The sequence below is a fragment of the Oncorhynchus masou genome, chromosome 26 (genome assembly GCF_036934945.1).
Source record: "Oncorhynchus masou masou isolate Uvic2021 chromosome 26, UVic_Omas_1.1, whole genome shotgun sequence".
Taxonomy (NCBI): Eukaryota; Metazoa; Chordata; class Actinopteri; order Salmoniformes; family Salmonidae; genus Oncorhynchus; species Oncorhynchus masou.
Window position 1 is genome coordinate 17,606,777 of NC_088237.1, and position 13,532 is coordinate 17,620,308.

Here is a 13,532-nt window from a genome sequence, read left to right on the forward strand (position 1 = left end):
AAAATGTTTGAGTGACGACAATTGAGTGTCGATTATTTTTTTTTTCACCTTTATTTAACCAGGTAGGCTAGTTGAGAACAAGTTCTCATTTGCAACTGCGACCTGGCCAAGATAAAGCATAGCAGTGTGAACAGACAACACAGAGTTACACATGGAGTAAACAATTAACAAGTCAATAACACAGTAGAAAAAAAGGGGAGTCTATATACAATGTGTGCAAAAGGCATGAGGAGGTAGGCGAATAATTACAATATTGCAGATTAACACTGGAGTGATAAATGATCAGATGATCATGTACAGGTAGAGATATTGGTGTGCAAAAGAGCAGAAAAGTAAATAAATAAAAACTGTGGGGATGAGGTAGGTGAAAATGGGTGGGCTATTTACCAATAGATTATGTACAGCTGCAGCGATCAGTTAGCTGCTCAGATAGCTGATGCTTGAAGTTAGTGGGGGAGATAAAAGTCTCCAACTTCAGTGATTTTTGCAATTCGTTCCAGTCACAGGCAGCAGAGTACTGGAACGAAAGGTGGCCAAATGAGGTGTTGGCTTTAGGGATGATCAGTGAGATACACCTGCTGGAGCGCGTGCTACGGATGGGTGTTGCCATCGTGACCAGTGAACTGGGATAAGGCGGAGCTTTACCTAGCATGGCCTTGTAGGTGACCTGGAGCCAGTGGGTCTTGCGACGAATATGTAGCGAGGGCCAGCCGACTAGGGCATACAAGTCGCAGTGGTGGGTAGTATAAGGTGCTTTAGTGACAAAACGGATGGCACTGTGATAGACTGCATCCAGTTTGCTGAGAAGAGTGTTGGAAGCAATTTTGTCGATCACCCCACTGAATGTCAGTGTAGTGCTGCAATGAGGCCTTAAGCTTCACAATACCACAAATAAGTATAGCTGCACTGCTTAGTTTGGGAACCTGGATTTAAAAGGAGGCCAAATGATGTCATAATTGCATTAGTCGTGTGATACGTGTGATAAATAGGGTGATAGATCGTATTCTAAGTCTGGCACCACAGCACTATCTGCCTTTGTGGTTCTGTGTGAATATGTACGTGTGGACTTTACTGGCCAACTGGGTTGTAGGTGAGTTTTCTAAATACACTAGCCAGCCACTGCAGTGATAAGCCTAGACTATGTCAGAGTTTGTTTTCAGGCATGGGGTCCGTCGCAGTCAACTATTGATAGAGGTGGAGACGCTTTAGAAAAGAACAGTCCAGTTGAAGCCTCCGTGTGAAGCTGCATTCCTGCCTAATCCAGAGGAGACCGACACAGCTAGGACCCCCATTACCTCAGCCTGAAGGGGAGAAAGGACAGAGAGAGAGAGGACTGGGAGAGAGAGAAAGTGACAGAGTGGGATAGAGAGAGAGAGGGAGAGAGAGAGGACTGGGAGAGAAAGTGACAGAGTGGGATAGAGAGAGAGGGAGAAAGAGAGGACTGGGAGAGAGAGCAGAGTATGTGACAGAGTGGGATAGAGAGGGAGGCAGAGAAGGGTAGAATGAAAGGCATGAGTGAAAGAGTCATTCATTAACCTTGTTTTCCTTTGCAGTACAGTAGCAGAAATGTATTAATTATTATGAATTAACATGATTATTCTGTACAACACATGTACAGCAGTTTGAGGTGCAGTCAGTGTATAGAATATCATACAATGCATTCATTGTTGGTGAAAAGCATTAAAGCATAGTCACATGCTCGCATACGAGCACCTTTAAAATCAAGGGCCAACCCCTATGCCAGTTCTCTATGTGATAAGCCCGACCAGTAAGTTATGTGAACTGTTACTAACACATAATCACTCGTACGCAAACGCATTTAGGTCAAGATTCAAGAAAAAACTCCTTTGCCAAATCTATGTGATGAGCTGTAAGTCAGGCTTTGTGAAACAACTCCTGGCCACGCAGTTGTCTGTAATGAGGAGCTCCAGTAAGGTCTGTGATCCGTGATGCTCTAATCACCAGACTGACTGTCTTTCTCTTTAAACTGATGGCTGTGATACAGGATCCCTTCTTTTATCGCACTCGCTCACTCTCTCCATGTCCACTCTCCTCTTAAATGATCCTCCAGCCTCCCTGCTCCTGTTGTTTACCCAGCAAAGCCTGCCTTTGATTCCCCAGTCAAAACGGGTCAAAAGGCAAGATGAAGGGAGAGCGGGAGGGTCAGGAGGGGTTGCACAGTTTTGGTAGAAAACAACCTCCGGAGAATACTGAGTACACTTTTTGGTTCCTGGTAGAACCTTTTTGTTTACAGCTAGAACTCTTTAGAGTTCCGTGTAGAACCCTCTGTGGGAAGAAGGGTTCTTCAAAGGGGTTTCCTATGGGGAAAGCCAAATTACCCTTTTCGGTTCCATATAGCACCTTTTTTTATTATAAGAGAGTAACATAGGGTAAGGAAGGTGGGGGTGATGGAGAGAAGGGAAGAGAGGAGTAGCTAGCTAAAAGCTTGATGCTGAAATCTAATCCTCACCAAACAACAGACCTGCGTGCCACAGAGCTCTTAACCCGGGCCAGGAGTTCCCTTCTGAAACTCATCAAACCTGTGTTGTTGTGAAAGACGTTCAAACACCCGTGTGAGCCAGTCAAACATAGATAGAGCCACCCAGGCAGGCAGCAATCAGATCTGTAAGCCCTGCTTATAGACCTGCTCCAGAGGTCATTCTTTATCCGCCTGCAAACACACATCAGAGAGTTATAAACAGAGTGGAGAAAGATGAGATCTTTAAAGCTTTTAATACGGTGTCTTCTAAAGGCCCACAGTAAACACGGCGGATTTTAAACACGCTTTCAGGTTAACAAATGTCCTCAATTAGTGGGAATGGGAATACAAGGGGTTATATTTTTTCAGTTGTATACCTCTGGTGTACCTCTGTTTGCAGAGGAAAAGAGAGCTGCACATGCTACACATTTGAAATGACCAGCACAATGGTGTGAATGGAATTTACAGATCCTGTCTTGAAAGGATTGCTGCTGTATCATTCACTAAAATGGCACTAACTCAAGGGAACTTTGTGTTGCTTTTGCAGTCTTTTGCAACATTATAAAAGTGTTGCAGTGTATCATTAAAATTCAATGGCTTGTCTTGTACCTCACCTTATCCTTATGCAGTAATCCTAGACCTCGGATACTGCTGGCCCGGTGGTAAAACAGCTTACACAGTGAAATAAATTATTATCTTGCTGAATTTGGAACTAGTTCAACCAAGGGATTTAAAAAAATCTCTCCCTCAGCATTTTTCCATCGCTTAGACTTTGTAAAACCTCCCCGGCTCCGTCCCCACCCCGAACCTCGAAAGCTGCTGTACAACCTTTCAACTCAGTACCACCGGCCACTGCTTTGACAACGTGCACGCTCTGCTGACACATAGGACCAGGAAGCCTTTGAAAAGACGCTTTGAAACAAAAGTGAGGGACCTCTACTTTTGATACTCATCTACCATGAACTCAATTAGCACCTCATCTTGGCTAGTAGACCAGGTCCCCCCCCCCCCTCTGATGTTTCCTGAGGAAATGCTGAAGTGAGAAGAGTGTGCAGACCAATGGTTTGGGTCTTTCCTTTCCTGTCTGGTACACTGTCGACCCAGATCTGGCCAGCAGAGCTTGAGGACCTTCTCAGGTTCCCCAGCTCCAGACAGTGGATACTGCTGCTGGCCAAACTGCTGTACTTCTCTCCTTTTCTCAAATTTTCTCTCTCTCTCTCAGTTTTGACTCGCTCCTTTTCTCTAATTGCTCTGGCTCTCCTCTCCTCCAAAGACTGTATTTGGCTGACTCAGGAGTTTAGCCTTTGTCTCTCCCTGCAGCCAAAGAGCTCATGTGTTTATCTGAGACTGAGGCTACAGACTGTACAGTATTCACGTGGCAGAAATTACCCCACTACTCACATCTTTCTCAGCCTCTAACTTCCCCTCTCTGTATCTGTCTGTCCCCTCTATCTATACATCTCTCTGTGTGGTTATTGCTCTGTTTCTCCACTGTCTGATGTTTCTCCAGGTGCCAGAACATCTAACGTTAACACATTGTAGGAACAAGTTGCTGACACACACACTCAACACACACACACACACACATATTTACACACTTTGAGATACGCAGACACCCTCACAGCGCTCCTGGGTTCTTCTGGCAGTGCTATGCGGTGCTTACTGGGTTGTACCCTGTCCACTACACTGTTGTTCTCCAGACCCTCTCTCTCTCTCTCTTCTCCTCTCCCACTTTGATCACTCTTTTTTTTGTCTTATTCATCTCACGCTCATATTTCAATACTTTGTTTTGATCTCCAGATTTGCATCGCTCTATATTTGATGTGTGTGTGTTCTAACCTGTAGACTGGTGACAGTAAGGCGGCGTGCGTTATCAGACAGAGTGGTGATGGGGACTATGAAGGGACTGTCTGGGATGTGCTCATCATTAAACTTAATGGACACCTCGTGTCACTCAAACCCCCATGCGTGCTTTTCCTTCACTCTACCCAACAGGGTCACAACCTCTCGTGTGTCCATTGTTCTCTCATCAGGGGTCATGACCACTCGTTGTGTGTACCTCAGGCTCCCGTGTCATCCAATGAGCTTCCAGGGGTGTATGTGACAGGTCGTTGGCCCAGATTCAGGTCTCCTGGCACCCTGATTCACCTCTCGGTGACTGGGTGATGAAGTTAGATTTACCGCTAGCATGCAACCCTGCTGCTGAGCTGCCCCTTCACCTTGCACTAATTATACCTGCTAAACAGGACTGCAGAACAGGCAGTAGCTGGGCAGGGTTGAGGTAGAAGTACTGTAGCACACTGGCTGGGCTACTCTCTGTTGAGTAATAGTGTAATCATTTATTATCTGTCATGTGATGCCGGGGGATCTCTCTGTCTAACTCTGCCTGTCTTCTCTGGTGGATTAGAGTAAGTAAACAAGGTGTGTCTGAGGTGAAAAAGTCACAACCTAGCAAGAATGTTGACCTCATTGAACTATAAATTAGTAATTCCATTTCTATGGCCAACCTTTACATGACGGATGTTGGCGGATGTTTAAATATAGCTATTACTACAGATATGTTCTCTCTTCTGTTCTCACCGAAAAAATGCAAAAGTTCTGTAAGACGTGCGTGCCTGCATGCTGTGTGTCTGCCAGCCTGTTGTATAATGGCTTGACATGCTCAAGGTGTAGGCTAGATGACTTACCAGATAAGATAGAGCTTCATTTCCCCATAGTCTCTCCTATTCTCTCTCTCTCCTTCTCATCGTGGGCAGTAAACCAAGCAATCAACTGAACTTTAAATCCTCTCTTTGTGTATGTGAACCAGGGCAGCCAAAGGTACAATTTGTCTGTCCTCCGTTGGAGAGATAGGAACCTGCCAAAAATACCTCTGTGCTTCTCTGCAACAATGGCCTCCTTCAGATTGGGACTGAACTGGAGGAAAAAGTCTAGATTAAACATGGTGGCTCAGTTACAGGGGTATGTACTGTATGAGAGGTGCAGGCCAGGTGGATTGGAGAAAGAAACCCCATGTACCTGCTCTATAGTAGCCCAGAGTTCCTAGTTCCTACTGCAGGGATGACTGAGTGGGTTTCATTCCTGGTGCTCTGGCAGCTTCATTGCTGCAGCTTGAGATCAACGTGTGTCGTGAATGCGAACAACCACACAAATGACCTCGCTGGCCTGGAATTTATGGTCTCCCCTGTCCATGGGCTTGTCTAACGGTAGTCGTTAATAACAGCAGACGAGATTGGAGTCTGGGTGTTTAAGTGTGTTGGAGTGGAAACAGACAACCCAGGGTTTGGTTATTATACGAGTGGATGCGGAGCGTGCCATTCAAACAAGAAGACTCCAACCATCATCACATTAATCATCTGTACCTTTTGGATAGCCAATTTAAAAAAAATGTTTCATTATTTTTATTTTACCCCCTTTTCGTGGTATCCAATTGTTAGTAGCTACTATCTTGTCTCATCGATACAACTCCCGTACGGCCTCGGGAGAGACGAAGGTCGAAAGCCATGCGTCCTCCGAAACACAACCCAACCAAGCCGCACTGCTTCTTAACACAGCGCGCATCCAACCCGGAAGCCAGCAGCCCCAATGTGTCTGAGGAAACACAGTGCACTTGGCGACCTGGTTAGCGTGTACTGCGCCCGGCCCACCACAGGAGTAGCTAGTGCACGATGAGACAAGGACATCCCTACCGGCCAAGCCCTCCCTAACCCGGACGACGCTAGGCCAATTGTGCATCGCCCCACGGACCTCCCGGTCACGGCCGGCTGCGACAAAGCCTGGGTGCGAACCCAGAGTTTCTGCTGGCACAGCTAGCACTGCGATGCAGTGCCCTAGACCACTGCACCACCCGGGAGGCCTGGATAGCCAATTTTTATCTTTACGTAGCATAATTGTGACACTTGAAGAGGATTTTAACTTACTATATCGAACATATTTTGACATTTTGAAATGCAATTTATTTTCTCTATAATTTAGCCTAACAAACAGACTAACAGTGGATACAAACAGACTAACAGCATGAAACATGGAAAATTAGATACAATCGAGTGTTTATATTTACTCAGTTTTGCACCATTGTTCTCCCACCCAAAAAATTATGACACTTGCTGAATGTGATGTAATTGTGGGAAGGGGCTGTTTATTTATTTTTTAAGGGGAATTACAACAAGGTAACAGGAGGAAAGCTAAATCAGGGAGCACAGAAAATTATAAACACAATACTAATACAATAATCATGAACAAAACATTTTTGATGAGAGATTTTAACTAGGACTATAAAATAATAAAGAAACATTTTAAATAAGTTAAAATTTTATGGCATATATTTATCTTAGAAGTTAATGAATAACAAAAATGCCTACATCCACTGAAAAAAATGATCAAAATACATAAAATTCCCTTTCAAGATCCATATTTTTGTGATTTTAAGGTAAATAACACCTGACCTTATACTTAAAGCCTTTCGGAGTCCACATTTTAACAATTTTTTGCACTAAATAAGAATTTATATTGGCTGGGGACAGAAAAGGTATCGTAGAGTAGGAATGACCCAACTAACGTTAATGCACTTGCTAACTTGAGTTGATGCAATGACTGGAAGTCTATGGTATCTGCTAGCATGCTAGTAGATACTATAGATGTCCAGTCATTGCACTAATGCTAGCTAGAATTGGCTCACAAAACTACCTCTTGCTTCCATCATACTGGATGCAGAGACATAAAAATGGTATCCATGAATTCATCTCTGGGGAAGTAGATAAAGGGCATCACTGCCAAAATCCTAAAGTATCCATTTAACATTTTGCACTTTTCACGTAGCCTAGTCTTGGCCAGGTCATAGCCTAACCACCGATCCACCAACATTATGGACTAACCGTTAAAATCCTGTTGCTGCAGGATTATTTTTCTGTGACAATATACAGTACCAGTCAAATGTTTGGACACACCTACTCATTCAAGGGTTTTTCTATATTTTGACTATTTTCTACATTGTAGAAAAATTGTGAAAACATCAAAACTATCAAATAACACACATGTAGTAACCAAAAAAGGGTTAAACAAATCAAAATATATTTTATATTTGAGATTCTTCAAAGTAGCCACCCTTTGCCTTGATGACAACTTTGAACACTCTTGTTATTCTCAACCAGCTTCATGAGGAAGGCTTTTCTAACAGTCTTGAAGGAGTTCCCACATATGATGAGCACTTGTTGGCTGCTTTTCCTTCACTCTGTGGTCCAACTCATCCCAAACTATCTCAATTGGGTTGAGGTCGGGTGATTGTGGAGGCTAGGTCATGTTGCAGCACTCCATCCCTATCCCGTAACCAGCCTGGATATGTGTTTTTCTCATTGTCCTGTTGAAGAACAAATGAAAGTCCCACTAAACGCAAACCAGATGGGATGGCGTATGGTTGCAGAATGGCCATGCTGGTTAAGTGTGCCTTGAATTCTAAATAAATCCCTGACAGTGTCACCAGCAAAGTACCCCCACACCACCTCCTCCATGCTTCATGGTGGGAACCACACATGCGGAGATCATCCGTTCACCTACTCTACATCTCACAAAGACAAATTTTCCGAATTGACTGACCGTCATGTCTTAAAGTAATGATGGACTGTCGTTTCTCTTTGCTTATTTGAGCTGTTCTTGCCATAATATGGACTCAGTCTTTTACCAAATAGAGCTATATTCTGTATACCCCCACAACCTTGTCACAACACAACTGATTGGGTCAAACGCATTAACAGGGAAAGAAATTCCACAAATTAACAAGGCACACCTGTTAATTGAAATGCATTCCAGGTGACTACCTCATGAAGCTGGTTGAGAGAATGCCAAGTGTGTGCAAAGCTGTTGTCGAAGGCAAAGGGTGGGTACTTTGAAGAATCTCAAATATAAAACACTTTTTTGGTTACTCCATGATTCCATATGTGTTATTTCATAGTTTTGATGTCTTCACTATTATTCTACAATTTAGAAAATAGTCAAAATGAACAAAAACCCTTGAATGAGTAGGTGTGTCCAAACTTTTCACTGATACTGTTGGTCAAATTAAGTTCCTATAGCCGTAGATGTGGGAGGCTGGGAGTTTCCCTAAATGATTGACTCTGTCATGTCTTTGTGTGGGTGTGTGTCTGTGCTGCTGATCAGTGCACTTTTTTTCACAGAGCTGGCTGTTTTTATTTCTCTCCAGTGCTCCCTGTACAAACACAGTTTTTCTAATAAGGCAGACACTGCCCAGTTTAACTGGGCCTCATTTCCTAAAGCGTGCTCACATGCACGTATGCCGGTACACACACACACACAAATGCCTTCTAATAGCAGGTCTAGTAGGAGAGGGGTGGGGTGGCACAGTTATCTGGCCTAGTTCCAAATGCATACAGCAGACATGTTAAAAGGCTCTGGATGTTCCACATGGTAAAGGAGTTATGGCAGACATTAAAAGGTTTTCTGGGGGCTCAGCTTCCCTCCCTCCAAACACTGCATTAGTACAGCTAATGGGCCCAGGGTTCTGGCAGTTCAAACACACCAGCCAGCTCACTCCCTGCCATCCTAGTTGGTGATGACTTTCCTTTCCCTTTCTTCCTCCCCATACCTTTCTGCCCTCTTTCTCTCCCCTCCTCCCTTCTTCCTCCCCATACCCCTCTTTCTCTCCCCTCCTCCCTTCTTCCTCCCCATACCTTTCTGCCCTCTTTCTCTCCCATCCTCCCTTCTTCCTCCCCCTGTCCTTTCTGCCTGCGTTCTCTCCCCTCCTCCCTTCTTCCTCCCCCGGTCCTTTCTGCCCTCTTTCTCTCCCCTCCTCCCTTCTTCCTCCCCCGGTCCTTTCTGCCTGCTTTCTCTCCCCTCCTCCCCCTGTCCTTTCTGCCCTTTTTCTCTCCCCTCCTCCCTTCTTCCTCCCACTGTCCTTTCTGCCCTCTTTTCTCCCCCTCCTCCCTTCTTCCTCCCCATACCTTTCTGCCCTCTTTCTCTCCCCTCCTCCCTTCTTCCTCCCCTCCTCCCTTCTTACACCCCCATACCTTTCTGCCCTCTTTCTCTCCCCTCCTCCCTTCTTCCTCCCCTGGTCCTTTCTGCCCTCTTTCTCTCCCCTCCTCCCTTCTTCCTCCCCCGGTCCTTTCTGCCCTCTTTCTCTCCCCTCCTCCCTTCTTCCTTCCCATACCTTTCTGCCCTCTTTCTCTCCCCTCCTCCCTTCTTCCTCCCCCGGTCCTTTCTGCCCTCTTTCTCTCCTCTCCTCCCTTCATCCTCCCCATACCTTTCTGCCCTTTTTTCTCCCTTCTTCCTCCCCATACCTTTCTGCCCTCTTTCTCTCCCCTCCTCCCTTCTTCCTCCCCTTGTCCTTTCTGCCCTCTTTCTCTCCCCTCCTCCCTTCTTCCTCCCCATACTGTTCTGCCCTCTTTCTCTCCCCTCCTCCCTTCTTCCTCCCCCTGTCCTTTCTGCCCTCTTTCTCTCCCCTCCTCCCTTCTTCCTCCCCCTGTCCTTTCTGCCTGCTTTCTCTCCCCTCCTCCCTTCTTCCTCCCCATACCTTTCTGCCCTCTTTCTCTCCCCTCCTCCCTTCTTCCTCCCCATACCGTTCTGCCCTCTTTCTCTCCCCTCCTCCCCCTGTCCTTTCTGCCCTCTTTCTCTCCCCTCCTCCCTTCTTCCTCCCCAAACCGTTCTGCCCTCTTTCTCTCCCCTCCTCCCTTCTTCCTCCCCCTATCCTTTCTGCCCTCTCTCTCCCCTCCTCCCTTCTTCCTCCCCAAACCGTTCTGCCCTCTTTCTCTCCCCTCCTCCCTTCTTCCTCCCCCGGTCCTTTAAGCCATTTTTCTCTCCCCTCCTTTCTTCATCTTCCATCCCTTTCTCTCACCAATTACATTTCTCTCCCTTTGGTTTGGTGGTATGCTCTTAGAAAAAAGGTGCTATCTAGAACCTTAAGGGGATTTATTTGGCTGTCCCCATAGGAGAACCATTTGCGGTTGCAGGTAGAACCCTTTTAGTTCCAGGTACTGGGGTCTACATGGAACTAAAAAAAGTTTATCCTACAGGGACAGCCAAATACCCTTTTGGGACTCTTTTTTTAAGAGTGTACTTAATGTACATTCTCCCTTCATCTTTCCTCTTGCCCCCCCCTAACCGCTTTCCTCCCCTCCCTAAATCTCTTACCCTTTCCCAGAAGCGTTTAGCCCAGGACGTCTGACCCCGGTCTGTCTGTCCCTTTGAGCCCCACAGATGTTCTGGCCCGCTGGGTCTCACGTGCCCCAGCAACAAGGTGTGTCCACTCCATGAAATCAGTTAAACCGTGCAGGGCATTTTCCTCACGCGATGCCAATCTGTAATGAAAATGTGTTTTACTCAACTGGAACGCTCATTTCACACTTGATTTGTTTGACGTTGTACTTACCCAATCTATTTCTCATAAGAATATCTAATAAGAGAAGTCATTGTTTTGGATCCAAAAGTCCTTATAAAAGTGAATGTTTGTCTTTATGGCCATTGTAGAAGTACAACAGAATAGTAGCAGTCAGTAATTGTGATCAGCACAGGTGATGAATCAAAGGTCTTGTCACTGGTGAGTCATGGACGGTCACAACTTCTCCAGATCCATTCCTTCAGCAGCAACCTGAACCAGCAGGAACTAAGGGCTCTCATTCGTTCCTCTGAGAGGGTTTACTGTCATCCTGCTCTGGTATTCATTTACGTCCTAAGCAGGTGTCAGGTCCCCTTTCAAAGCCAATGTAGTCTAAAGTAGGTGACTCACCTCTTAGAGGGCAGCAACAGTGCAGCTGTTTGAGTGAATGAGGACTAGTCCCAATATAATAAGAAATGTCTCATGTAAAAAAAAATTAAAAGAAGACATTTTGATCGTGGATTATGTGTTTCATCTTCTGTCCAGATCTTGTGCTCCAAATTGCATGTGTGCATTTTCCCCTGTTTTCAATAGTCTCCCCATACACCATACACATTAACAAGCAATAAAGTAGAGATGACCTTGCTGGTATTGGGAAGGACTGGAGAGGCTGATGTTTTGTGTGAAAAGGCTCTTTGTCTGGTAGTGCCAGGACCCTGTTGAGCATACGGTTCTAATAGCTTTGTCTGTATGTGTGTCCGGAGTGCATGAGTGTAAGAGTGTGACGTAACAGGGGAAATTACACGTCTAGCCAGCAAAGCAGATGTGAGACACAGGTTGGAGGGGGCAGGGAGAGGGAGAGGATGGAGGTGGACGGCTGCCTGGAAGAAGTAAAGGACTGGGAACGTACAATGTCAATGTATGATAGGTGTTGGGAGGCCTGGGATAGAGTTGGTCCAGGCTTCAGATCAAAAGCTCCAGGAGAACAGTAGTGGGTATGTGTGTGTTGGTGTCACTGTTTCCATCAAGACGGTAAGGTCCATTAAACTAGCAGCAGGTGTAGCCACAGACAAGGGAGTCTTGCAAAGGAGGCCTGGATTGGAAAGACCCATTAGTTGGGCAGATGTTTTCCATTTAAATCCTAAGGATAGGGTGATGAAGAGAGAAAGAGAGAGAGTCACAAATGGGTAGACTAATCCCCTACATCTCTATTGTATAACCCTTTTCCAGACACTTAGACAAAGCAATCAGTAAAATAAGACCTTGGAGTGTGTCAGAGGAGGCTGATGGGAGGAGCTAGGAGGACTGGCTCATTGTAATGGCTGAAATGGAATATATTGAACGGAGTCTGACATGTGGTTTCCATGTGTTTGATCCTGTTCCATTTATTCCATTACATCCATTACAATGAGCCAGTCCTCCTAGCTCCTCCCACCACACACTCTCTCTCTCTCTAAGGTCTTGTCTTACTGAAACCATTGGAGAGTTGCTTCATCTGATTGCCTGGAAAGGGGTTATATAACCACAGTAACAAAAGATATGTTGGAGGGAAAAAGCAAAGTATGACATTCCAAGATCTGGCATAAACTAATAGCAGCACTTCTAAAAAAACATTATGGACTAACTACAGAGAAAGGGACCTCTTACAGTGGATCTTATCTGTGGTCGTTTCATATGTAAAACAGTCCAATAACAGCCAGAGGTTTTTCCATCGTTTATCTCATATTCATAGTGTCAAAAAATTATATGTTATGTAAAGAAAGTTGGAAAGCTCAAGAAATATTGTTGAGAACCAAAAAGCACTTTCAATCAGCACTATATTTTCAGACACATTACCTTCTGGGGAGTTTTAAGCAGGTAGTGTTGAACAATCCATGTTATTGTTAGTCTTGTTTTAAGTCCTTTGACACAAACCACTCGACTTGCATGATCTATGAAAATGTACCATGTTTGTAGCTCTTGGACAAGCTGTTGAAACTAACTGCTACTGACCTTTTTAAGAATTTAACTTTTGACCTTTTGTTCGTTGGGTTCAAAGCCTGAAGACCCACACCTGCCCTTCTAAGAGCCCTGGCCCCTACACCTCAACATGGCATACACATACATACTCCAGAACATCTCTCAACAGTTTTTGTGTGTGTTTGTGTGTGTGTCTGTCTGTGTGAATTGGTGAATGTGTGCATGGCCGTCTGTGTTTATGCATGTGTCCGGCATCAAACTCACTCTGCTATGACCATTGTGATCTGTCTAAAGTATTTTAACAGTCTTGTAAAATATTCATTGTGGGTTTTCCTCCCGAAAACTGAGACTGAGCAATATAATCACAATAACATTTAGGACTGCCAGCTGGCCGTGCTGAAACATTAAAATGATCACACACACAAACACACTTACAGCAGAGTCTCTTATTTCACTTGCCTGGTGTTGGTGCTTTCAGACACCCGCAGTAGACATTAGGCAAGTTGCCTTTAACGGAAAACTGTGGACGGTTAAGTTATTATTATTTAATATTTTTGGTGGCTGGGATGCCAATATATGTCATTTCCAAGACTATTGCCTTACCAGACTGAGACAACCTGTACTACATGGTTGCATTTTGTCTAGGCAACCACCATGTAAGGAATCCAGACAATACCCTGTATGGTTCCTGGGGACGACATGTTGTAGACTAGCAGACATGCTGATACTCTGTGTGAGTCCGACAGGTCTACACTCGGAGACAAAAGGGTT

The 13,532-nt window shown here is 45.1% G+C and overlaps 1 long non-coding RNA gene across 1 annotated transcript; it reads right to left on the reverse strand.

Annotated features, from left to right (window-relative positions):
* Window positions 1–321: 321 nt before the first annotated feature.
* Window positions 322–11,905, reverse strand: LOC135514915 (uncharacterized). Its single transcript, XR_010451749.1, has 3 exons — window positions 10,857–11,905; window positions 10,619–10,785; window positions 322–1,441 (listed from the first exon to the last, which is right to left on the reverse strand). It is a non-coding gene; the product is annotated as an uncharacterized LOC135514915 (long non-coding RNA).
* Between the last annotated feature and the right edge of the window lie 1,627 nt (window positions 11,906–13,532).